Below are 15,629 nucleotides of genomic sequence, written 5' to 3'. Positions count from 1 at the left end.
AAAAAAGAAAATGTTCTCTTATGTGCTGGGCTCCAAACCTCTCTGCTTAGGATACCTCTTCTAAGAAAAAGGAGTAGAAGAATCAAATAGATTCCACATATGGGGAAGAAAAGGGGAGACATCTGTAATACTTTCAACAATAAAGATAAATTTTTAAAAAGAAGAATCAAATAATACACTTTGTCAGAAACTGCTTCGGAGTTAGACATAGTATGGGTGTCATATGGAGGTACAACGAGAGTGGTCTGTCAGATAAATCACTACTAAGGCAAAGTGGCCAATCTTTTCTCAGTAAATAGACAGAAGCAATTATGCCCTACAGAGGCCTCCAACAGATATGGTTGGTCTGTCTCCAACTCATGACATTTAATGAACATTTAATGGGCACAGACTATATAACAGACCAAGCACTGGTAAACTTTATCTATAAAGGGCTAAACAGTAAATACATATTTAGGCTCTGTGGGCCACATGGTCTCTATTATAACTACCCACCTCTGCTGTTGTACCCAGAGAACAGCCATAGCCATGTAAATAACTAAGCATGGATATATTCCAATAAAACTTTCTTTATGGCCACTGAAATTTAAATTTCCTACAATTTTCACATATCACTAAGCATTATTCTCCTTTTGATATTTTTCAACCATTTAAAAATGTAAAAACTATTCTTTGCTTTCAGGCCATACAAAACAGACGCTGGGCTGCATTTGGCCCATATGCTATAGTTTGCTAACCCCTGTAATATAAAATGAAAATATTTCATCTAAAGTTCACACAGAGAACTTTCTAACCTTCCTGCCTTCACCCTAATAAATATTTTTTTAATCTAGTTTAACTCTAGAGTTCGTTTTAGTTATAGTCCAGTTATTCTGAGTAATTTGGATGGAGTGTGTAAGTATGTATATATCTGTAGAGAATGTTCTCTAACTCCACAATAAGAGATGAGAGCCTGGCTGGTGTGGCTCAGTGTTGAGCATTGACCTATGAACCAGGAGGTCACAGTTTGATTCCCTCAGGGCACATGCCCAGGTTGTGGGCTCCATCCCCAGTAGGGGGTGTGCAGGAGGCAGCCAGTCAATGACTCTCATCATTGATGTTCCTATCTCTCTCTCCCTCTCCCTTCCTCTCTGAAATTAATAAAAATATTTTTTAAAAGGGAGGGGGGAGAAAGAGAAAGAGGAGGAGGATGGGAAAGGAGATGGGAGAGGGAGAGGAGGGGGGGGACATTCATGTAAGAAACGTCAATCAGCTGCCTCCTGCACACCCCCTACTGGAGATGGAGGCGGGAGCCCAGGCATGTGCCCTGACAAAGGAATCCATCCAGAGGTCTTTGGTGCACAGGACAACACTCCACCAAGGAGCCACACCAGCCAGGGCTCAAGTTGTTTTTTGTGGATTTTTTTTAAGGAATTTGAAAGGTAGGATATACCATGCACTGAATAAAAGCAGAGATTGATATTATGGAGAAGAAAGGGGAAAGACAGGACATGATAAGACTAATACCAACTTAATTCTTTTGCCTCTTAAACTTACCTTAAACTGTTATTTATCTTCAACTATTCAAGAACTAACAAAAGCAGAATGTAACATATTTTTGTAATGTGTGACCCATGAAAAAGCAACTAGCTGATACTTATAACATCCACAAACAAAGCTTTCAAACGATTAATAAAGATTTTTAAAATAAAATAAATTGACCAAGTAAAAGAAATTTGTTTCCATAAATAATTATGGTTTCATAATTAGTTAGAACTTTCTGGAATAAAAAAGATTCCTGCCAGAAACTTTTTTCATTATTGTATCCTCAACCTGCTCTAGCCTTCTAAAACTCAGAAACCAATTTCTTTTTTTTCTTTTTTTTAAAAATATATTTTATTGATTCCTTACAGAGAAGAAGGGAGAGGGATAGAGAGCTAGAAACATCAATGAGAGAGATCGATCAGCTACCTCCTGCACGCCCCCCAGTGGAGATGTGCCCCACCAAGGCACATGCCCCAGACGGAAATCAAACCTGGGACCACTGAGTCCGCAGGCCAACACTCCATCCACCGAGCCAAACCGGTTCGGCCAGAAACCAATTTCTTATTTTTTATCGAGTATTACCTTGAATATTAAGCACTAAAGATAAAATATCCTCTCAAAGAAAGAAAATAGGCCAGTGAGTGGGAAAATATAGCGGTTAAGTCTTTAAGCTTTTTCTTTTAAACTATTTCTCTCCACAGATTTTTAAAGAGACTCCAAACATATGTACTCTCCATCTCCTTAACAAGTTTCTACAAAAGATGCTATTGAAATAAACCAAGGGACAGTTTTATGACAAAGACAGTATTATGACAAAGACTAAACTATTTATACAGTATATTTAATAATAGAATTTGATGACATAGGCACTCTACAGATATGACAATGCTAAGTTTCAATTCATTCAGAGAGGGGGAAAGTCCAAATAATTAAATTAGCTTCCAGACTACTTTATAGCATTTGTTACCTTGCCCAGACTAGTGCTAGAAAAGTAAACAGCTCTGCAATAGTTTACTCTAGCTCCTTGAAATAAAATCTGGGTACCATCAGTAAAAACATTCTAGCTAACATTGGTGATTCTGTATAAATACAATCCAATATAATTCAACTAATATGCCAAATCAGTATGTCCCAAAGATTCAATTTTAATTCTAGTCTAAGAGGAAGAAATATGATAAGGAGAGAATTTGACACATTTCTTTTACACACATGTGGTTCTAACTTATATCTAATCAATATCAACTACCCTAATATTTCCCTTTTGGAACTACTAGTTTAGTATATTCCTTCTAGAACTACTTCCTTCTCCATTCAAAATAGTGCACACACAGTCAATTCAGAAAATACTAAAAGAGCAAAGACATTTATGGGGAAAAGGGGGGAAAGCTAAGGACAGTCAAGAATCGATGAAAAACAAGAACGAAAAAAGTAAAAAAAAGAAGGATGGAAGAGGGAAATAATCTAATGTTTAACAATGTTAGTAAAACTTTATGATAAAGATGCAAACAACAAATCTGATTTTATAAGTGAAGTATGCTAAAATAAACTATCAACCAACATAATACAGAGCATGATCTGAGTCTATGACAATTTATTAACTATATAAGCATACATCCTGAATGTTGTAATCATAATCTGTAGATTATATTGAATTCCCTTATCAACAAATGTATATAAAAGTGAAGGCAGTGTTTGATTACATAGGATATGTGATTCACAGAATGGCAGAAAGTTTGCCTAAGAGAAGAAAATAATTGTTACAAGTGTAGGAAGTGACATTCCATTTCTCAAACTGGGTGGAAGATATATGAGTATTGGCTGCACTGATATTCTTTATATTTTACACATTTTAAAATATTATTTCATATATAGTTAATACCTATAAAACAATGTTTTAAGTGTGAGAAAAATCTGAGCAAACAAATTATTTTAGGTTTTTGTTTTTCTGTTAATCCTCACCTGAGGAGAGAGGGAAAGAAAGAGAGAAAGGGGGGGAGGGGGAGGGAGAGAGAGAGAGAGAGAGAGAAACATCAATGTGAAAGAGACACATCGGTTGGTTGCCTCCTGCACAAGTCCCAAATGGGGCAGGGGAACAAACCTGAAACCAATATGCACCCTTGACCAGGAATTGAACCCATGACTCTTCAGTGTGCAGGTCGATGCTCTACCACTGAGCCATATCAGCCAGGGCTAGTTTTTCTTTTTAATTCTCACCTGAGTATATTATTTTTATTGATTTTTAGAGAGAGAGAGAAACATCAATTAGCTGCCTCCTGTACACACCCCAACTGGGGATTGAACCCCAAACCTAGGTGTGTGTCCTGGTTAGGAATCTACAACCCTTTGGTGTATGGAACACTTCTCCAACCCAGCTACCTGGCCAGGATTGAGCAAACAATTATTGGTGGAAGAGGTAAAATGAACATATGCATCCAATTCATTTTTGTTAATTACTTTAAAAAATAAGCCCTAGCCAATTTGGCTCAATGGATAGAGCGTCGGCCTGCGGACCCAAGGGTGCCAGGTTCGATTCCTGTCAAGGGCATGTACCTCAGTTGCAAGCTCCTCCCTGGCAGAGGCCCTAATCAGGGCCTGTGCAGGAGGCAACAAATCGATGTGTTTCTCTCACATCATCATCGATATTTCTCTCTGTCTTTCCCTCTCTCTTCCACTCTCTCCAAAAAGCAATGGAAAAATATTCCCGGGTGAAGATTAAAATATAAATAAATAAATAAATAAATAAATAAATAAATAAAGTGAATGGGTAGAAAAATAGATAATTTCTCTTTAATTTTCCTAGAGAAAATTAGCAGTAAAGGTTTACTGGTGTTAGTGTACTCTCAGAGATACTATACACACATATATATGTACATACACATATACATATCAAACTACTTGAAGGTAACTTTCTGCTTCTAACGTTTCCCCCAAAGCCAACCTCCATCACAAATATTCCCTTAACCATAAAAAGTACTGATATGCCAGACCGCATGTGGCTCAGTGGTTGATCATCGACCTATGAACCAGGAGGTCATGGTTCGATTCCCGGTCAGGGCACATGCCTGGGTTGCGGGCTCCATCCCGTGTGGGTTGTACAGGAGGCAGCCGATCAATGATTCTCTCTCGTCATTGATGTTTCTATCTCTCTCCCTCTCCCTTCCTCTCTCTGAAACCAATAAAAAACATAAAGAAAGTACTGATACTCCTCTACTCATAATCCCAGAAATAAATTACAAAAATAAATTCCTAAACAAAAATGTTCATATTGTAGTTTTTGGTGTATTTATAGGCTTAACATTTATGTATCTTCTTCTTACTTCAGTTTATCCACATCTATATTTGCTTTATGATGGGCACCTACAATTTAATGATGTGTGATAATACTAGTTTGATTGAGAGGGCAATAAAGTATACTGGTGAAGAGCACAGAGTTTGGAGCCAGAGCTCCTGAATTGAAACTCAGCTCTTCTACTTGCTAGCTAAATAATCTTGGGCAAACTAACATCTCTGTATTTCAGTTTCTTTACTGTAAAATGGAAATAACAGTATATACCTCATTGGGTGTTGAAACTAATTAAAATATGTATCACAGGACATAACAGGTGCTCTGTAAGGATGAGATATTACTAATCGTACTACTACTAACAATAGTACTGCACCATCTTCCCAAATATATTGAGAATATCTTTAGAATTTGGAATTATTCACTAAAATTAGATACTATTAAAAATAAACATTAAATCTGAAGGCTGATTGACAGTAAATTTAAAGCCCTGCACCCCTGAAGTGAATAGGTGATTAATAAATCTACATAAGCACTCTATCAAGAACAATCTGAGGAGAGTGGTATCTCCCAAGTGCAACTATCAATTTCTTCCCTTTCACAAGGGGGCAGTGATAACAAGAAAAGAATGGGACTCTGCAACACCTCTTCCTACAGACAGTAGGGGGTGGCAGTACATATGGCTTATAGTCAGAACAAAACAGGAAGACCCAACAGAACTGCTCTTTATTCTCCTCTGGCCCTCTCCTCTTTGCTTTAGCCTCAACATAGCCTCTAGGTGAGGAATATATCTACAGAAAAGACCAAAACCCAAAATTAATCCCCAAAGAAAATCCAGTTTTGTATTTGAAGCAAATGATTCCTCAGTAGCTGAATTTGGATCCAGGAAAAAGCCAATCAAGTATAAATTTTCAGATTATCTGGCAAATTACTTACTGTCCTTAATATGAGCACAACATTCAGGCAAGTAACTCAGTTTATCTGCAAGAATTATAACATAAAACATTAAAAACCATCAGTAATTAACTACATCTTAATGGACACATCCAGGCATTTCTGCTTGTTTCATGGTATACAGACACTCATTGACTGTGTGTGTGTGTATATATATATAATATTAAAAAGCTCGTCTTTTGTTACCTCTGAAATTCAAGCTATGTCCTAACAATTCTTTCAAAACACAAATGTTCTTCTTAAACAGAAGTCAGAGTGTTTTCGCAGCATATGAATTAGAGACCGAGAGAAAGAATTGATTTAATATTTTATTTTTTGTGCTTAAGATGATCTACCTGGGAAATGCTGCAGAAGCACTCACTGGCAGTATCCATGTTGCTGCTTTTTATGCCCCATTACTGCATACAATTTATTTTTCCTATTCTGCCACGACACAACCAGGAACATGAACAAATATATCACTACTGTCATTCACTGTAATTAAACACTGCAATAGGTTTAGGCTCCAACCCCTCAAAATGCCTGAAAAATGTATCCCTTTTGTTCACCATATTGTTTTGTTTTCCTCATTCCAGATATTTTCACCTGTGTAAAAATGAAGACAGAGGGACATAGGAAAAAAATTTCCCTTTGCCTAAGTGATCTTCAACTCAGAATTATGGTCAAGACGTGGGGGTTGGGGGGGGGGGGGTAGTGTTGTTGTTTCTTCTTTTCCAGGAGAGGAGCAGGGAGTGAAAGACACCCAAAACATCAAATCTTCTTCACGCTCATTATCATTGTTTACGTTTGGTGAGAAACATTTTAAACATTCCACACCGCGGAGAGAAGACACCTGGGCTAGGATACAATGGTATCAGTGCTCTACAGGCTGATGTCAAAACCTGGAATTATTTTAGCCCTGTTTTTTCCTTTCCCGTCTCACAACCAGACACAATTGGCTTTTAATTCTTTCAGGTGAGGACAATCTCTATAACTCAAAAAAAAAAAAAAAACCCACAAAAAACTGCCTATCATAGCGCCTCTCGATTTCCTGGGATAAAATATCTAGCCATGAGCCTTATTAATCCCTTCTTACACTACGCCTCCTTTCCTGGGGATAATTAGTATCAATAACAACACTTCTCCCATGCATTTCAGCGCCACACCGGCCAACCTACCCTAGGTCTTACCTGGCACACCTCACAACTACTTCGATGCTGCATTGGGGGGGCACATTTTGCAACTCGTTCTGCACCACATTCCCTGCCACGTCTAGCAATCGGCCTCGCATCTTCACCCTGGGTCCCCGCCACCCGGAGGCTCTCTCGGTACCAGATCCCACGACACCTTCGGTGACGCCCCAGCGACCGACCCCAGGCCCCGCGGACGCCACCCTGAGCGCCACCTCTGGAGCCAGCCTTCCCCACGCCTCGCCTCGGACACCGGCGGCACTCCGCCGCTCGCGCCGCCGCCTCCCCGCTCGCCCCCGCCCCTCTCCCCGGAGGCGAGGCGCGGGAGGCGAAAGCCCCTGTCACCGAAGCCACCTTTCCTTCCCCGCCTTGCCCGGTCCCTTACCTGCCGCTCGGAGGGAATCGCCGCACCTCGGGGTCCAGCCCCAGTCCCCGGGGTCTCCGGGCAGGACCGCGCCGCCCGCCGGCGCCACCGCGATTCCCAGAGCACCTCGCTGCGCTCCGACGCCCGCGGCGGGTCTGCGCCTCCCGAAGGCGCGGCGGGGCCTCGCGGGCCGCGAGCGCAGCCCGCGGCGGTCCTCCTGTCAGCGGCCGCGCGGGTGCAGGTCCTCGCCCCTCAGAGAGGCGGCGGCGGCGGCGGGCGCCTCGCTCCGCCGTGCGCGCGGCACAGCCGGGAGGTGAGCGCGAGGGGGATGGGAACGGGGGCGGGGCCGCCCGGAGGAGGCGCAGAGGGCGGCGGCGGCGGGAGGGCAGCGCCGGCGGCCCCGGGCGCGGCGCTCGGAAAGCCCGCAGCTTCCCCCGCCGGGCCGACGGCTCGCGCGAGGCGGCTGTGCCAGCGGCCCCGCCGGAGCAGCGCTCCCAGCAACCCGCGCCGGGGGCGTCGCACCCTCGGAGGCCGCCCGCAGCCCCGCCCCCTCCGGGCCAGGCGGGGAGGGGCGCGAGCGCGGAGGGAAGGCGCGTGCGTGGGGGCGCGTGCGTGGTGGAGCGCGCGCCCCCGCCCCCTGCACCGCTTGGGGGTGGGGAGCGACTGGGAGAGGGAAGACCGCGCGGTCCCCCGCGCTCCTGGGTAGATCCCAGGCTCCGCCGCGCTGTGCGGTCCGGGCGGTTCTCGTCCCCCCAGGGGGGCTGTGACTAGTGGGGTCGGCGGCTTTCGGTGGAGAAAAGGGGAAGGAACTCTGCAGCAGACAAGGCCCTACCGCCGGCTCCGCCCCCAGGGGTGATGTCACTCTCGAGGTGCTGCTCTGTCACGTGCGCCCACTCTGGGCCTGTCCTCCGGCTTTGATGGCCAGGGCGTTCCTGTCCATTTCCCCAAACTTGGGTCGCCTTACGCACGTCTCACGGCCGGCGTCATCGATCTCTGCTCATGTCACTTATTCTCTCCCTGTGCTAATTCTGCTCTGTGGGCTGCTTCCAAAGGCCACCGGAGACCACGTGGAAATGAGAAGAAGGTGGAAAACGCGCGGGGGAGAGGGGCTGGAGGGGCGTGGCGGGGAGAATGGAGGCGATGTCATCCGGACTTGCTGAGAAGTCACCGACCACAGCTGGAGAGTGTGAGGTGCGGTTGTGAGGTTATCTCTGTCGCCGCCGGGTCGGACCAGAAGGAATGTGGTTTTAGGAGCGAGACCGCCAGACAGGGAAAGTTGCCCCATTCACGCTTCCTGGAAGGGCCTCTTTCCCCCACTGCCCTCCACCTACATCTTCCCCTTTATCCTTCCTCCCCCTTGCAACATAACGCAGCAAGTCAGCTGTGGAAGCTGTCTGAACGTAGAAAGATGGTGCGAAACAATCACTATTCCGTGCTCTGCCCAGCTAGTCTTTCCTTCCATCAGCCGAGACGACCTTTCGTGGTTATCCGTTTCCCAATGCGACGCCATGGTTGGAAATAGATGCACCAAATTACTTCCGTCAAGGAACCTGTGTCTGGTCTTTCTTAGAGAGGTTTGTTTGATAACAACCCTTTGGACCTACTTCATCCAGAAGTTTCTTTGGCTTTTTAAAGATTTTTGAGCCCTAGTGGGTTCGGCTCAGTGGAGAGAGCGAGGGCCTGCAGACTGAAGGGTCCCCATTGGATTCCCGTTGAGGGCAAGTACCTGGGTTGCAGGTTCCTCCCCGACCCAAGGCCTGCTCAGGGCTCATGCAGGAGGCAACCAATCCATGTGTTTCTCTCCCATCGATATTTCTCTCTGCCTTTCCCTCCTCTTCCACTCTCTCTAAAAATCAATAGAAAAATATTCTAGGGTGAGGATTAAAAAATAATAAATTAATAAATAAATAGATAAGTATTGATTTCGGAATACAAGACATTGAATATGAAACCATTTCCAACAGTTAGTCCCTACAGTGAGCGCTTGAAAAGTTAGAGCTAAAAGCAGCTTTGAATGCTATAGCTAAAATGGCAAGGGGACAGAGTGGTATATGGAATCTTTGGGTCATAACTCCCCACCCCCCAAAAAAACAACAACAACAAAAAACTATCTATCTATGGTGATAGAGGCAGAGTAGTGATTACTTATGGGGAAACTGATTGAGAGAGGGCAGGAGGGAGCCTTCTGGGTTGGTGCAAATAGTCAATATTTTGATTTAGTTATTGATTACAACGGTTAATATATGTGCAGAAAGATTTGTGTGCTTTACTCAGTTTGCGTGTGTGTGTGTTTTTTTAGATTACATCACACAAAGAGACATTACAATGTCATGATTAGATTTGGGAGCCCTGGGTTTGAATCTGTGTCACCCACCACTTATACCAGCTTTGTGACCTTGAGCAAGTCTCTGAGCCTTCTTTGCTTCATCTAATGTGGGTGATGATACTTCAGAGGAAGGTTGTAAAAATTAAATGAAATTGCCCAGCTGCAAAACTCAGTGGTTGAGCATAGACCTATGAACCAGGAGATCATGGTTCAATTCCTGGTCAGGACACATTCCTGGATTGCAGACTTGATCCCCAGTAGGGGGTGTGCAGAAGGCAGCCAATCAATGATTCTCTCTCATCATTGATGTTTCTCTCCCTTTTCCTTCCTCTCTGAAATCAATAAAAATATTTTTTAAAAGTGATTAAATGAAATTGTTTGAAAAATACTTAGCACAGAGCCTGGTATATAATAAGTGCTCAGGAAACAGTAACTATTATGTTATTCTTGCACTCAAATTTACCCTATTTAATTCTCCTTTGGTCTTTTTTATATGATTACTTTGAATCTAAGCCTTGCCTGTGAGTTTCACTGAGGCTAATAATATTCCTTCCCTTAAGAATTAACAAAAGGCAGTCAGGAGTGTAATCTGTTGATTTTCAAACTAGTTCAGGCAGCAGTATTTAGAAATTATGATGCTTGTTGTAAGACACCATGGAATACCGATAGCTTTAACTCTGCCATGTGGACTTGATACAGCTTTACTAGCACTAAATCTGGCTATATTATGTTGATGCAGATCTCCACATATAAAAAATAATGCATTTTCACCCTAGATGGTTTGGCTCGGTGGATAGAGTGTCAGCCTGCAGACTGAAGGGTCCCGGGCTTGATTCCGGTCAAGGGCACATGACTGGTTTGTGGGCTCAGTCCTCAGTAGGGGGCATGCAGGAGGCAGCCAATCAATGATTCTGTCTCATCATTGATGTTTCTATCTCTCTTTCCCTCTCCCTTCCTCTCTGAAATCAATAAAAATATATTTAAAAATAATGCATTAAAAAATAATGTCTGCATTTTTCCTTTAAAATTTGTTTGCAACTTTTCACAAGGTAGAAGTACCAAAAGTTTAACATAAAATGAAAACCTTTAAATCCATTTTTTCTTGAAATTATAAAAAAAAGTAATTGTTCAATTTTAGCAGCAGAGCTCTTTATTAGATCTGCCCAGTCAGCTCTAATAGCTGTGACCCGGAGGGTCCCTTGCTCTGATGAAGTGAGCAACTCTGACTCACTACCCTCCTCATACTTCTTAAGATCAGTCTCCATTTCTTTTGGCTGGCCTTTCCCAAACCCCATGTTCACACTGGGCAGTGGCATTGCCCACTAGAATGAACTCACTGCTTCACTGATCATCTAACATTCTATTCAGCCAGTTCTCTTTCACATAATTCTGCTATTAAGTCTTACAATTTGCTACCACACTCTAACTCTCTGGAGGAAGCAGTTATTCCTGACAGAGGTAATGGTGGGGTACAGTAGGGATGGAGAGCAACATTGTAGAGAGGAGTTACCTCTATTCTCACCCCCTCTCCCTGATTTCCTTTTCTGTCACTAATACCTGAAATACTGAGAATGCTAATTTGTTTTACACACTAAACATACATTCCAGTCAAGATGATAATTTAGTCTATAACTTAAACTTGGAAACATAATGTATGCTAAATAAGAAGAACCTGCAAATAAAGTAATCCAACCGTACCCTATACCTCCCAACTTTTCGGTGCCATGTATACCATTCAAAATACCCTTTCTTGGTCTATCCACCCTGAGCAATCACTCACCTGCACATGTCCCTGACACCTTTAAGTCTTTTAAGTAAACCATCAGTCTACCTTTATCTACCCTTTCCCTCAATTCTCTTCTTATTGAATAAAGACCAATAACATCTACCATTGATTGATTGCTTACTGGCTTTAAATACTTTACTAAACGCCTTATCTATACTACCTCATTTAATCCTCATAACATCCTATCAGGTATGTATCATTCTCTCAATTTTCTAGATGAGGGTGGGAAAAGAGGTTCAGATTTTAAATGGCCAGGTCAAGATCACGCTGAATGGCAAGCAGAGCCACAATCTGAACCAAAATATAAATTTTATCCTTTATCATTTATCCTCAGGATAATGCTACATAGAATGTCAATGAGAACACAGAATACATCTTCTTAAAAATGTGAACCATGTTTCACAATGAAAATATTTCTGAAAAGTTGATGTAAAAGAGATTTTTCTGATTAATAGATTATCTTCAGTTGGTGACTTCTAACTTGATAGCTTCAACATTTTCCCCACAAACTCTCACCTCAGCCTTTTGGTTAATATTTAATAATTTCTAGACTAACACTTCAAAGCATTTCCACATAGAAAACCTACAATTTAAAAGAAGTTTCTATTAAATCTGTTTTTCGATAAGTGAAAAATTCAATATAATGCGAATAAGCAAAATTCCACATGTTTTTACACTGACATTTATAAATGCTTGACAAGTATTTGTGCCTACTGTATGTATATTTGACAGAAGTCTTGCCTACTAGAACCTCATAATCTATTTGGGAAACAAAATGCTTTAGGCATTTAAATATTAATACAACACTATAGAATTAGGTGTCGACATGAATAAAACAGTAAATTCTGTAATAATTCATAAGAGAGAAGAAAATAAGTTTGACTAGAATGGCATGGGACCACTTCTTGAGGAAAGTAGAATCATAAACATATGTAGCTGGACAGAAGGAAGGACTATTCCAGGGAGGGCCCAGGAAAATCAACAAATGTTCAGAACAGGAAATGAGCATAACAACTCTTAGGTCAAAGAATGACCTAAGTCTTTCTTAACAAAGGCAAGCATTGGTGTGAATTACATATAGACATGTTGCAAGTCTTTAAAAAAAGACCCTTGAGCAACTGTGTGGATACATACAAGAGTATTTACTAGCCAGGTGATAAAATATCAGTTGGTAAGAGGTTGGAAAGGTGGGCCAGAACCAAACCGCAGGGGGTCCTGCCCAGGAAGAAGACAAGATGACAGTGTTTAAAGAATTCATCTAAAACACAAGGTGGGTTTAAGTAAGGAGGGACAAGTAATAAGGAGCTGGTTAAAAGGTATTACTATTTAATGAGCTAAAGAAGATGACAGCAGATAGTCAAGAATTATGGCAGTAGAAACAGAAAGGAGTAATTCCAATAGACATTGCATGGGATGAATTAACAGAGCTTTCTGAATAACTGAATGCAGGGAGAAGAAATCAAAATACAACAAAAGTGGCAAGACTGCCTAGAAGACTATGGTACCAGTGACAGAAGCAAGGCAGTCAGAGGACTAGTTTGAAAGAAAAGAGAGAGATGGTTTGGGCATATTTTGCGTTTGTAGTAGTTCTTTACTGCTTTTGAGTTATAAATCAATTCCTTGAGAATCTGATGGAACCAATGGATCCTCTCTTCAGGAAAAAAAAAAATGTAGCCATACTTTTACATAATATACAACTTGTAATGGACACCCATGGAATTGATTGCCAGAAAGCTCTTGAACCAAGTAGGGCCCACAGAGCCCTTTCTGGAAATTTTATCCTTTATATCCAAAGAATTGTAATCCTTTGTATCCCTAGTAGCTAAAGCTATGGATGCTGTTAGCTAATATGTTTCCTAACAGGCGAGCCTGAGAAACAGAGAATGAATGCTCAGATGCAGAATGAGAGGGGGCAGGAGACAAGAAGACAGATATGAGATAAGGAGAGAAGGAGAAAACATGTCCAAATGGCATTTTAGTCCACGGATCTATCACATTCCTATTTTTGGAATCCAGGAGATATCCTAGTCCTTTATTGAAATTCGTCCATGGTTAAACTTAAGTCATATTTCTGCCTCATACATATAGGAGCCCTGATTAATTTGCAGGTTAAAGATATTAATTGAAACTCACCCATAAGTCCCAGGTAAGAATCCTGATTTAAGATAATGGAAAGTCACCCAAGTGGAAATAGGCTGTAGACAGATGGACTTTAGGTGAGAAAGGGGAAGGAATGAATACTCCAATAAAGGGAATATAGCACAGATGTGAAGAGCAAGAACCAGACTTACTGCACTCAAACCCCAATTCAACAATTTACTAAATGTGTGACCTCAAGCAACTTATTCTACATTTCTAGATACCAAGATACACATCTGTGAATTGGGATTAAAAACTAGACCCTCTTGTAGGATTGATATGAGGATTAAGTTAGTACATATAGCAAATCTCTATGGACTATCACCATTCAATGTAATAGGCCTATGCCTAGGCATTTTGCATATTTTATATTATTTAATCTACTACTCATAAAAACTTTATAGATTGGACTTGTTATTCCCATTTAACCAGAGAAAAACACTAAAACTCAAAATAACTTGCCCCAGATCCCACAATAAGAGAAATCTAATTTAAAATGCCAATCTAAAATTTTTGAATAGAACATGAAGAGGAAGATTTTTTCTACAATTAATAGAGCATACCATCTGTCCCAAGAATTAATGTGTCAGAATAAGGGGAGGTGATAACCTTAAAATATAGAAAATGGGAGTCAGAGAGTAAAACATTAGCATCCCTGCCAGGAGAAGGTGGGAGTACCATGGCCTTTTGACTCAGCTTGTCCAGTCCTATGGTAAGCATATATTTATTAAAGAGCTGGATACACTTGCTAACATAGCTTAATGTCATGAAACACTTACACCATACATCTACTCTGATTTCTGCTTATTGAATTTAGATGTTCAAGATCTTAAGCCCCATGAAGACAGGAAACATGTCTTCCTTGTTCATGGTTACATTTCTCACATAGTATATCTGACATATATACTAGTATATATCCCTCTTCCTTCTTCTCCTCAACCTCTGGCCTCTTAAATAAATTTCTAGCTTGCTTTATTTATTTATTTATTTATTAATTAATTATTTCACAGAACCAGAATATCACATCTATAGTGCTATGAGCAAACATTACACTCCATTCTAATACTACAACTGATGAGTTACAATACTCCAATGAAGTGTACTTGGTATTATGTGGCTAAATTTTTAAATGAGAACTTTCAGCATTTTCCGTGGAAACCTGGCAAACCATTAGGGGAATGTTTGGTTGATGTAAAATGTTCAATGCAACTTTCATTTGCCCTTTTTAAAATATACATTTTTATTGATTTCAGAGAGGAAGAGAGAGGGAGAGAGATACAGAAACATCAATGCTGAGAGAGAATCATTGATTGGCTGCCTCTTGCATGCACCCCACTGGGGATCAAGCTCCACAACCCTGGGATGTGCCCTAATCAGGAATCAAACCGTGACCACCTGGTTCATAGGTTGATGCTCAACCGCTGAGCCATGCCAGTCGGGTTTTCATATGCCTTTTTGTATTTCCTAAGATCCTTGTGGCTCCCAGTTTAGTTCCTGGTGGGGTTGACTTTATATATATTTGAAAATTTAATTTATTAAATAGTCAAGTAGGTCTGTAAAAAGGGGGAGATGGAAAGATAGTCCATACCAACAAATATTCTAATCCATGTACAAATTTTCCATTGTAAAATTAAAAATTGTCCTTCTAGACAATGTAATCATTTCTCATTATTTTAGTTATCCTGAACCACTCTCCCAGAGTCCAATCACCTTGGGGTTATAGACAGGCCAGAATTCATGGACCTGTGAAACTGAGGACAGATTCTCAACAAAGCTGACCTTTCAACCAAGCTCCCTCAAACAACCCTCACTTTATTGTCATGCCCTTTCAATTCATAATAGTTTGAAACTATGAAAATAAATTAATTTACTATTAAAATTAGACATCTTAGTTTATGGAATGAACTTTGAGAAACACTTCTATTTGGGAAAAGGGGACATCAAAAAGAAGACAGAGAAGCAATAGGCAGAGAGCATGTCTGGTACTGCTTTAGACACAGACCTCTTTCTCACTCCTCTACAGAGTTTAAAGGTACTTAGTGTCAATAATGTAAATTTTATAAAAGGCATTTGGACTGGGAAAG

At 41.3% G+C, this 15,629-nt stretch overlaps 1 protein-coding gene across 1 annotated transcript in view; it reads right to left on the bottom strand.

Annotated features, from left to right (window-relative positions):
- The window catches only part of TANC2 (tetratricopeptide repeat, ankyrin repeat and coiled-coil containing 2), a 251,137-nt gene extending 243,550 nt beyond the window's left edge, over positions 1-7,587 (bottom strand). Inside the window, exon 1 of the mRNA XM_081110818.1 lies at positions 7,316-7,587. The gene's annotated coding sequence lies outside the window, so the exon portion shown is untranslated. The remainder of the gene's footprint in view (positions 1-7,315) is intronic.
- Positions 7,588-15,629: the final 8,042 nt, after the last annotated feature.

Source organism: Myotis nattereri, assembly GCF_964212035.1.
Source record: "Myotis nattereri genome assembly, chromosome: 16".
NCBI classification, from domain to species: domain Eukaryota; kingdom Metazoa; phylum Chordata; class Mammalia; order Chiroptera; family Vespertilionidae; genus Myotis; species Myotis nattereri.
The sequence above is the reverse complement of the archived record's forward strand: the minus strand, read 5'-3'. Positions and strand labels throughout refer to the sequence as shown.